The sequence below is a fragment of the Jaculus jaculus genome, chromosome 13 (assembly GCF_020740685.1).
Source record: "Jaculus jaculus isolate mJacJac1 chromosome 13, mJacJac1.mat.Y.cur, whole genome shotgun sequence".
Taxonomy (NCBI): Eukaryota; Metazoa; Chordata; class Mammalia; order Rodentia; family Dipodidae; genus Jaculus; species Jaculus jaculus.
Genome location: NC_059114.1, coordinates 59,003,123 through 59,015,267, shown reverse-complemented (window position 1 = coordinate 59,015,267; position 12,145 = coordinate 59,003,123).

Here is a 12,145-nt window from a genome sequence, read left to right as displayed (position 1 = left end):
TTCTCGATTCCATTATTTCTGAAACATACATGGGAGCAAGTTATGATGTTGTTTTTCTACTTTTTACTATAAAAATTTCAGAGCTACAGGAAAAAATGGAGACATTACAATGTCAGCCATGTTTCCTTCACTTAGATACAATAATACCTAACTTTTTGCAGCATTTTCTTTATCTCCTCTCTTAGGTACCCATCACACACACACACACACACATATACACACACTGAATTTATTTATATTTAGTGAACTATTTGAAAATGATATGCATTATATATAATTTTTGTATGCCAATAATATCTCACTAAGGTAGGAAAAACACATTTTTATTAAGAAATAGGAAGGAAATAGGAAGGAAGGTGGAAGGGAGGGAGGGAGAAAAGGAACAAAGCAGAATAGTATAACCAGTTCTTGATAGGTACTGCCCAAGAAGTACTTTTTCTTTATAACCAGCCAAGATTTAGTGCATATCCAAACCCCTAATATCCGCAAAATATCCTGCTGGGCTGTTGATTTTTGATCAAGGGTTTACTTAAGATTCACAAAGTGCATTTTTCTCAACCTTGACTTTCAAAGGGAAGTTTCAACTGTTGATAATGCCCAATTTTCTGCTTCCCAGCTTTCACATATGCAAAGAAATCTTTATAATTTAAAATTAAGGTCCTTAACTCTTTGATGCCATTCACATAAGAGGGGTAAACACTGTAGACTTCTATCACTAGAAACTTGCTTGCTTCTCCAAGTTCCTCTCACCCTGGCCATTCAATCCCTGCCCAATCCCCCTCTAGTCTCAGCTCAAGAAGAGGCCATGTTCACGCTGCTCTCATGCATTTACTGCTCAATCAGCTTTCTAGAGAGCTTTTCTGTTGTTAAAGACTATTTCTAGATCTCACAGGGCTGTGATTATGCTTTTGCAAAAAACTGATGACTGTTGGTTCAAAAATTAAAGTGTAAGAGAGTGTAGAGACACATAAAATGATTTCAATGTCCCCCCTCTCTTTCATATGTATGATTTTCATTTCTTCTGTCTCAAAGCTCTGTTTTCCTCAGTGTTGGCTTCATTATCTCTCTTTATTATTTTTTTTAAAGATATCTCTGTCAATATCTGGGAACAGTTAAAGAAAAGGGCTCCACTATTCTCTCAATCTCTATATACTCCATCACCATCACCAAAGGATTCAGAAACACAGTAACATTAATTTTGTTGTATTTTCAGGTTCAAAGGCTTATTAGCCAATTTTTATAGTTCATTCTTTTAGAAGTAAGGACTTTACATTGATGCCTCTGTTCAAAATCACTATCATGCATCCCATGATCATTTCCAAACTCCATGTTAAAGAGATTGGGACTATATTTAGGTCACACAGGCCCATTCAAGAAGCTTGGGTATGATTATCTTCCCCTAAGACCTCCTACTCCACACAAGTGTCAAATAATCTTGATAGACAGGAGGAAAAAAATGATTACTGCGTAGACAGCAAACACTGCACTCGAGGTGGCTACAGGCCATGGTAAGGTAATAAAATCCATTCTTTAAGACAGACCTGTTAAAATTGCTGAACTCAAATAGCTTGCCATCTTTATAGGAAATAAAGTATCAATTCACTATGTTAAGTTCAGCAATGGAAGTACAACCAAACCAGATGGGATTCTGTGTGTGAGATCACAGAAGGTGTCTGTTAATATTCAACAGGCACGTGATAGAGCAAAATCAGAATGGAAGAAAACTCTTTGTACAAATTCCATTAGATTTTTTAGCTTCATGTGTGTACATGTGTGTATAGTATGTATGATATATGTATATGCACTTGTGTATTTAGAGGTATGCATACTCCATGCACACATGTGTGGAAGACATAGAACATTAGGTATCCCCAGTGAACCCAGAGTTTGTCATTTTGTGTCAAACTATCTGACCATTGAGCTCCAATAAATCTTCTGTCTCCACCGCCCTCAAGCCTGAGGTTACAGGCACGTGGTGGAGCCACACTGAGATTTTTCATGGGTGTTGCAGTAAAACTCAGATCCTCATGCTTGCTAAGCAAGCAATCTTATCTGCTGAGTAATCTCCCCAGTATTATTTAAGCTATTTAAATCACCCTATACCCTATCTAAACATCACACACCACATCATGTTCTCATTATGTTATTGATACACTTGCAAATAAAGATGTAATTCCAAGGGAACAAAAAGAATGAAATAAAAAAGCAAGGGCCCTTGGGCTGGAGAGATGGCTTAGCAGTTAAGCGCTTGCCTATGAAGCCTAAGGACCCCGGTTCAAGTCTTGTTTCCCCAGGAACCACATTAGCCAGATGCATAAGGAGGCACATGCATCTGGAGTTCGTTTGCAGTGGCTGGAGGCCCAGGTGTGCCCATTCTCTCCCTCTCTATCTGCCTCTTTCTCTCTCTGTCACTCTCAACTAACTACATAAAAATGAATTAAATAAAGCTGGGCTTGGTGGCACAAGCCTTTAATCCCAGCACTCGGGAGGTAGAGGTAGGAGGATTGCCATGAGTTTGAGGCCACCCTGAGAATATAGAGTTAATTCCAGGTCAGCCAGAGCTAGAGTGAGACCCTACCTTGAAAAAATATATAAATAAAAATAAAAAAAATTTTTTTAAAGAAAGGGCCCTTAACAGTTTGTTTTGAAGCAAAGGCTACAAAATATTACACTGTTACCAAAATAAGTAGGCTGAAAGATTAAATTCCACCAAAGTCTACAAATATTTTAATGCCACTTTTGTGTTTGTATATAGAAATATTTATATTCCTTAATATATTAATTCATCAAAACAACTATGATATCCTTTTCATTAATTACACCAGTTACAATGGGTATTTGGATTATAAGAAAAGATCAATGATTAATTAGTAGACTGATACAGCAGGGAAGTATAAAAGGAGGAGCAAGTGAAGGAGAGACGAAGGAGACATCTAGATATTCACACACATAGTTCTTCATAAGTTCTTCAACATAATTATTACTGGTGCAGTGAATGGCTGACATCTGGTGGTAAAACTTGGTAAAAATAAAAATTGTGAAGTTATACAAATCTGTTCTATTTCGCGAATGATGGCTCTGTCTTTAAGAATAATAAATTCTTTCAGCCATCCATTAGTAAGGTATACATCATGCCAAACATCTAAGGGTTTGTAAATGTCTGAAAAGTGAGGTGTCATATACAGACTGAAAGTGACTGTGTTCTCTTTGCCATTAAAACACTTGAAATGGCTAAGTTGTGTTAAATTTGGGTTTGGAAATCAGGATGATGATTTTTAGAAACGCGGCAATGATCAAAGAAATCAAATGCTGATCTTTTACTCTATTGCCTTGAGTGTAATTAGATTCTTATTGAGCCACCTGGGGTCACCTTTTGTTTAAGTTACTAGCCATCCAGCATTCAATAACTGCCTACTCTTTGCCCATCTATGTGTAATGTGCTGTACAAAATTATAAATAGAACTTTCTCCTTGTCCTTAAAATATGACAGCCTTATTGAAAAGAAATGGCTGGAAAATACACAAATAAAGAACTACGCAAAGCAGTACATGTTAAGTACTACAAACATTATCTCTCATTTATTCACTCATCTCCTTCCAGTGATCCCCTTCCTGTTCCACTAGCAAAGTATCTGGAGTAAACTGACTTTGGAAAGTAGCAGTGGTAACTAAATGAAAAAGACAGCTTGAAATATGTCAAAGGAAGTGATAGCTAGACTTGAGAACACCTGTGCACTGAGGAAACGAGGAAGAGAACTGAGTCAAGAAACACCCAAGCTGCTGGTGTGGCAGCTGATAAGGATGGACAAGCATATCAAAATTTTTAAATAACGTTAAAACAGTATGAGTAGCAATTAACTACACAGGACTTAACATCAAGTGAGTGATAGACTGCAGTTTGATTATTCTCAACATGGAGGTGACCCTTGACGTCAAAATCTGATACATACTTCAAATTCTAACTTGTAAGACTTACATAAAAATGGAAAGTCATTGAGCCTGGCCAATGTAACATGTTGTCAAGGACTATGTGTCTTATAAAACAACTTTCCAAGCTTCTAAAGTTTATCATGCACTAACAGTGGCAGAATGAGAAAGAGAATATTTAAAGGTAAACTATCACTAGTGTTAGGGGCTCTATATTTTGACAATTTCTTTCCAATTGTTATTCTCCCAGATCTACAACAGGGAGAGAAGCTCTATTTTTACTGAACTATTCCTAATATTTTCTTTACCATACATAGGAGATAATTGCTGAGACATAATATCTGCTAGAAGACAGGATGAGTAAAAATAATATACTCCAATTTTACAAGGAACATTTTTTTCTTAGAGACATTTTAATTGTTTTCAGTCCTTCATGTGTTAAAATAGTAGTTAAATTAATGGTATAGGGAATGTTTTTAAATATGTAACTGAAGAAAAGACTGTGGGTAAGAATTATGATTCTGGATCTATGGTTGTGATGGTTGAACATAATTGGCAAGATGACTGGATCTGGAATCAAGAAAAAGGATTTTGAGAAAGGGTTTAAGAGTTTGACTGAGGAAGGGAAGACTCTTCAAAAAAATGAGTAGCATCTTCCAGCAGTGCCCCAGATAGTAACAGGTCCAAGCGGTGGGAGGGAGAAACTGCTGCTACTTGCTAGCCTGCCTTTGCTTCTTGCTGATAAGCACATCTGCCCTGGTATTGACATCAGAACCCAGTTCCTTTGAGCTTTCTTTGGACTGAAGAGCAGCAGCTACCTAGGTATCCCCAAGCCTTTAATAAGACCTACGGAGTCAGCTCACCGCATGGACTGAGCACCTCCTGATTTTCACCTTCTTCAGCATACATGCTACCATCATTGCTCTGCCCAGTCCGTACAGCATAGCCAATGTGAAAACCCCTCTTTTAGATGGAAGAGGGGGTGAGAGATGGTTGACGTGTAAACCGAAAAGAATACTGAAGGGAGAGAGGTATTGAAGAGAGATGAGGGGAGGGGAATGAACAAACACACATTGTATTTGAAAATGTCATTGAATAAATGATACCTAAATCTCTGTGTGCTAAATAAAAATAAAGTAACTAAACAATACTTTGTTAATATATTCATTCTATTTGTTCTGTTTCTCTGGAGAACCCTGACAGGTAAAATGATGATAATCTATCAACGGAAAACTATAAAATCTCTTAAGCCAAAAGTAATATATCAGTTCTTAGCAGGTAATGAAATATAATAAGTGAACTGGCACATACTGCATACATGTACAGTATTTTCTTTTTTGAATACAGGTAACTAAAAAGAAAGCTTATTGTAGTTACTTTTTCATTGTTAGGACAAAGCGCATAATTACAAGTAGCATATGGGATGAAAGGGCTTGTTTCAGATTACAGAACTGAGGGGGAACTTTCATCATAGCAGGGACATCATGACAGACAGGGGGGCATCATGTGGCCATAGCATCAAGAAAGAAGTAGTTTAAGCACTGGGCTTGAAGGTGGGATAATAAACATCAAGATGTGCCCCTGGTGACACAACTCCTCTAACAAGGCTCTACCTTCTGAAGTCTCCACCAAGTGAGGACACAGCATGAGGCCCAGTCATAAACACATGATGCTGTGGGAAACATGCCATATCCAAGCTACCACACCTCTCTATCAATTAAACATGCTTTAATTCTTATGACATTTGTAAAACAAAGTGGCACTGGAGGCTACACATTGCAAGGGAGACAGATTTCTCTAAATTATGTCACTATAAAAGCAAACAATCAGCAAGTCTTGATGGTGGGGATGAATCTGTATATAGGATCACCACGATGTTCCATATTTCACCTAAGGTTTTTAACCAATTGTGTATGTGTTTTACAGCAGAATCTCCCTCCTGGGCTGTTGAGCACTGTGAGGCACAGGCTGAAGCCTTCAGGAGAGGGACCTGAGCTGCCAGGCATGGCTAAGGATCCCCAGGTTACAGGAGGCCACTCCTTCTCCAAGCCTGGCACACCTGAACTTAGACTTTGCCCATAGCCCTGTGACCTTTGGCCAGTTGCCTAGGAAACTCCTTATCAGCCAGCAGTCTTCACACAGTCCAGAGACCCTAGATCACCTGATATACTGCCCCCCCCCCAGGCATTGCGTATGCGCTGGAATGAATGTCCCTATATGCTAATTAGGTATCAGAAGTTAACTTGGTAAGTCCAGTCCCTTGGGGGTCCTCTCTCCTCCCCAGATGCTTATAAACCTATTTTCCCTGATAATAAACTGAGAGAGCTGGTCACTGAAACTCCTCCCGAAAGTCCTTTGCTTTCCCAGGCTCACCCACCCCAGTTGCCTGGGCGCTTTCAGGGGTCACTTGGGCAGCCCCCAGAGCAAGGACCCAGGAACCCACCCTGGTCTTGTCCTCTAGCCATTGATAATGCCTCCTACCATCCCTCCTATAGGATATAAGACCTCCAAGAAGGAGAGATATAAGGTTACTATGAAAGAAAAACATTTAAAATCATATTTCATGATGGAGAGATTGCTCAGTGGTTAAAACGTTTGCCTACAAAGCCCAGTGACCTGGACTTAGTTCCCTGGCACCCACATAAAGCCAGATGCACAAGGTGATGCACCCATCTGTAGCTAGTTTGCAGACGCTAGAGGCCCTTGAGTACTCATTCTCTCTGTCTGTATCTCTTCTATATCTCTTTGCTTGCTTATAAGTAAATATAAATAAATAAATAAATAAAATCACAGTTTTGGGGCTTTTTTTTCTACCCTCAGTGCCCAATCTGCATTCTCCACGTCACATTCTTTTTCAGTCATTCATCACAGTTGTAATAATAATGTCAGTGTGGCCAATCCCAGCTTCTGTAGCTCAGAGTGACCTGAATGCCATATTGATCCAGGACAGCAAAATTCTTGATAATTTAGTGGTTTTAGTAAGAAGCAAGTACAATGTTGTGATTTTTAAGTTTTGTGACTCACTGACAGAAGTCAAAAGAAGAGTTAGAAAGTAAAGGCCGATGACTTCAAGTTCTGAGGTAAAAATAGACAGTATTTCAAAGGATTTCTTGAAAAATTCTCCATGTTTGAAATTGCAAATTGAGGCAAAAATAGAAAAAGTGAGGTTGGATAGAAAAAGTGAGGTAGGATCCAGAATTCTACAATAATTATATTGGGTCACAAAGTCCGCAGGAAAGACAGTGAAATATGCAAGATGAAATAAGGGAGAGAATAATGCTACCAGATGTGAATGAGGTTACTGAGAAGGTGCCCGCTTTATTGCAGCCCATGAGATGTGGTGTTAGTATTAACACTATCTATCAAAGGCGGGGCAGGAGGCAGAAAGCTCTATTGCCATGACTCATAAGCCCAAGAAACATACGTGACCATCTGTTTGTTCTGTGAAATTATGTAAATAAATGTCATTGTGTATACGTAATCACCAGAGGTTTTGTATCACAAGAGCCATGCAGCCTGCTGCAGGAGGAAATTCAGTTGTGTTAACAAGCAGTGGACCCTGCAAGATTTACGGCTAGACAGACATGCCAAATATATACGACAGTGGCATGTCTGTTATGAAGGAAACCAACTGCTCTTTGTTTGAATGCTCTATGGGAGGGAATTCTTGCCTGGTACTGAAACCTAATCAAAAGCCTATGGCTGGGGAGGGCATAAGTCTTAGAGGGAGAAACTTTTACCATAATCTGGTTAAATGGATATATATTATATCCACCAACCTGTGCACTAAATGGTTGCATTTATGCCCTTATATTAATGCTGCTCACACATTTTTTAAGTTTTTTTATTGATAGCTTCCATAATTATAAACAGTAAATCATGGTAGTTCCTTCTCTCCCCCCACTTTGCCTTTGCAACTCCACTCGCCACCATACCCCCTCCCCCTCTCAATCAGTCTCTCTTTTATTTTGATGTCATGATCTTTTCCTCCTCTTATGATGGTCTTGTGTAGGTAGTGTCAGGCACTGTGAGGTCATGGATATCCAGGCCATTTTGGGTCTGGAAGAGGGCATTGTAAGCAGTCCTACCCTTCCTCTGGCTCTTACATTCTTTCCACCACCTCTTCTGCAATGGACCCTGAGCCATGGAAGGTGTGATAGAGATGTTTCAGTGCTGAGCATTCCTCTATCACTATGGTGCCTTCTTAGCCATCCCAAGGTCACCACCATCTGAAAAGAGAAGCTTCTCTAACCAAAAGTGCATTAATACATGGGTATGAACATTAAAAGAAGTGCTCACTGGGCAATTTGGTGAGTATAGTGTATACATTTAGCCAGACACCAGCAGACACTACAGCCCTAAGGCTCATGGCTAACCCTGTTGTAGTGTTTTAGTATCAGGTATGTATTCCCGCCAATGGAGTGGACCTCCAGTCCAATTAGAGAGTGGTTTATTTCCCTCATAACAGACATGCCACTATTGCATCTCTTGGTTCATTTGGCCTGGATAGCCAAATTTAAGGCTTGCATTGTCCACTGTTGTTTATCTCCACAGATAATTTCTCTCTCCATGGAACTGCATGTACCATAGCTTTTTCCAGCTTTCTGTTAGTTGGTTTACACAGAGGATATTTTCAGCTGAAGTCCAGCAGGATTTCTCAGTGACCTTGCAGCCCAAGTATGTGGAGTCTTCAGCAATAGGGTTTTACCATCTATTTCTGCTGGGAAACCAAGAGCCTTGGCATTGATCTTGTAGTGTTTGGGGGGCATCACAGACCTCCCTGGCCAACAACTCACTGGTAGATATCCTATCTCAGGCACTGAAAATCCTATAGTAACAATCTATGGCATCTGAGTGTGCCACTGTCCAAAAACGTAGGTTTCCATATGACTTATTCATGCCCTCTTAGATTTTGATTAGCTCTTCCCCCATCTCCCACTTTTGGCTAGAGAGCTTCTCTTTTTGGATAGCGGTGGCCACTAAGGATACTCCAAAGTTATCAAAGTGATGAGAAGAAATGACATTAGTATGGTCAGCACTGAGACATCTCTATCACACCTCCAAGGCTCAGGAGCCATTGAAGATGAGGTGATGGAAAGAATATAACAGCCACATAAAGGGGAGGAATGCTTTGCCATACTGTCTTTCAAATACAAAGGGGCCATGGTATTCATGATCTCACAGTGGCTGACACTTGCCTACACAAGACATGAATAATAGGAGGGAAAAAATGATGACATCAAAATGGGAGAGACTAGTTGGAAAAAAGAAGGGATTCAATGAAGGGGAACTTGAAAGGGGGAAGAGGAGGCTTAAGGAGGGAATTATAATCATGTTATTTTGTCTATATGTATGGAGGATGGCCAAAAAAAAGTTACAAAATGTTTTGGGGCTGGAGAGATGGCTTAACAGTTAAGGTGTTTTGCCTGAGAAACCTAAGGGCCCAGGTTTGATTCCCCAGTACCCACATAAGCCAGATGCACAAGGTGGCACATGCATCTGGAGTTTGTTTGCAGTGGCTGGAGGCTCTGGTACACCCATTATATCTGCCTCTCTCTCCCTCTCTCTCTCTCTCTCTCTCTCTCTCTCTCTCTCTCTCTCTCTCTCTCTCTCTCTCTGTGTGTGTGTGTATGTGTATCTGCTTCTTTCCCTGTCTTTTAAATAAATAAATTAAAATATACATTAAAAAAAGGAGGGGTTGGAGAGATGACTTAGCAGTTAAGGTACATGCCGGCAGGGGAGGGCCAACCGAGCCAGGTTCCATTCCCCAGTACCCAAATAATGCCAGATGCACAAGGTGGCCCATGCATGTGGGGTTTGTTTGCAGTGGCTAGCACTACTACCACACCCATTCTCTCTCTCTGCTCCCTCTTTGTCTCTCAAATAAATAAATACTTTTTAAAAATATTTATTGTTCATTTTTATTTATTTATTTGAGAGCAACAGAGAAAGAGGCAGAGAGAAAGACAGAGACAGAATGGGCACGCCAGGGCTTCTAGCCACTGCAAATGAATTCCAGACACGTGCGCCCCCTTGTGCATCTGGCTAACGTGGGTCCTGGGGAATCGAGCCTCTAACCGGGGTCCTTAGGCTTCACAGTCAAGCACCTAACCGCTAAGCCATCTCTCCAGCCCAATAAATAAAAGTTTTTTAATAAAGAAGTTTTGTATCATTGTTGCCTCTGCAGTGACTGGCCAGGGATGTGCCACATCAGTCCCTGGTGAAGTCCTCCACAGTAAAAAAAGGAATAAATACTAGCTAAAGTTTTACATTTGAGAGTTCTGAGAGAGAATCCCCTGCTTCTGGGAACTATATAGTTAAGAAACTTAGGAGCTGCATGGTTAATTTTGTTATAGTCCACATGGGAGAATTTCAGAGCACTATGCTTTTGTAGCCACTGGAAGTCCTTTTTATTAAACTCAGGGAGCCAATGCCAGAAGGTGCTCTCAGTGTAGATGCTCAAGGGCGTGACACTTTTAAAGGCAAAAGATCATATAGTCACGAGGACATCAGTGCCAGATGTAGGTCAGGGTATCTCTGGAATTGCAGGCATTTCACTCCCTCTCCTGGAGCTATCTTGAGTGTAAACACCTGAGGCACACTGGGATCCTGGGAAGCCCTCAGAGTGTCAATGCGGACACAGGGAGTTTGCAACTGAAAGGCAACTTACTTATCAGGTAAGTGTTAGTTTGGCTATTTTATTCTCCAAATAATTACAGCCAGGACCTAAAAGGACAGGATGTCATTATCTTAGCTATTTCATTTTAAATAGCTACAGTGGACTGAGAATGAGCGTGGGAGTGTGTGTGTGTGGGGGGGTGTTCTGAGATTCCAGGACTCTGGGAGATCAGCCAGAGAAATGTGGATTGTCAGCCAACTCAGTTAATCACTGCTTCTGCTATCAGCCTGCTCTGTTCCCTGCCTGTTCCTTCTTCAAAATAAGGACTTCCTGGTTACTACTAAACTTTCAGTAGATAATCAGTTTTGAACACCTTCAACTATAGTTAGGGATATCACCAACATACTTAATCCCTTGAATACAGCCACCCATTTGAGTTTGCTACTTTTGGGATCTCCCACTTATATTCCCCATTGGGTGCTGTTCTTGCTAGTGAACAAACTGGCCTGATAGCTTCTGTCTTTGTTATAATTCTGGGTCCTGTATAATAAAACTTGTTGCATATATCTGCTCACTGTCTCCCACCAGGTTTTTGATAGACTCGGGTTGGCTTGGAGAGAGCAATGTTTTGTCATTCTCTAGATATGAATCCAGGTCAGCAGAGCAGATCCTCCTGCTTTGTTCTGATTCAGATAAATGAGGCCGGAATGCCCATCCCTGGAACGCTGACTCTAAATAAGTGCCTTTTCAATAGATCCAATTGGGAATGTATACTCATCACAAATTCAACTGGTTAAAATTTCTTCACTCTGAGTCTTCCTTCCTCATTGTAGTGTTGGCAACTCCATTCTTTCAATGATGCAAGTCAAAAAAGTTTAGTCATCGTAGACTCTTCCTCTAAACACTTAGAACCAGTACATCAGCAGACTTTGTTTATTTGTTTGTTTATTTATTTATTTGAGAGAGAGACAGAGAGAGAGAGAGAGAGAGAGAGAGAATAGGCACACCAAGGCCTCTAGCCACTACAAATGAACTCCAGATGCCTGCACCACCTTGTGCATCTAGCTTATGTGGGTACTGGGGAATCAAACCTGGGCCCTTAGGCTTCACAGGCAAGAGCCTTAACCACTAAGCCATCTCTCCAGCTCCCAGATTTTATTTAAATGCAACTAAATAGAAAAGCTTTACCATGTGTCACCATGCCCATCTCCTCTGGTGCCTCCATCATCTCTCACCTGGCAGCAGCCTGTGGACTACTCCTCCATTGTCCTTTCTCAGTCCACTCTCACCCCAGCTGCCAGATGATTCCATGGAAGCATTATAGTCATGCTAGTCTTCCAAATGCCTTTAGTTAGTTCTTGGTAGCTTAGATAGAAACAAATTCCACACAATAGTCTATAAGGCTCACAATTTACTCTAGCCCTTTTACTTCTCTTAATTTCTTGCATAATCACTCTCACTCTGACCTAAGGGTCCTGGGCCTCATACTAGTCCTAAAAAAACACCTGAAATACCAGATACAGAAATCATACAGTGTTCGTGAACTTGTGTTTTCTGTCTAGATTGATTCTTCTCCCAGGTGCCTACATAGCCCCTTTCC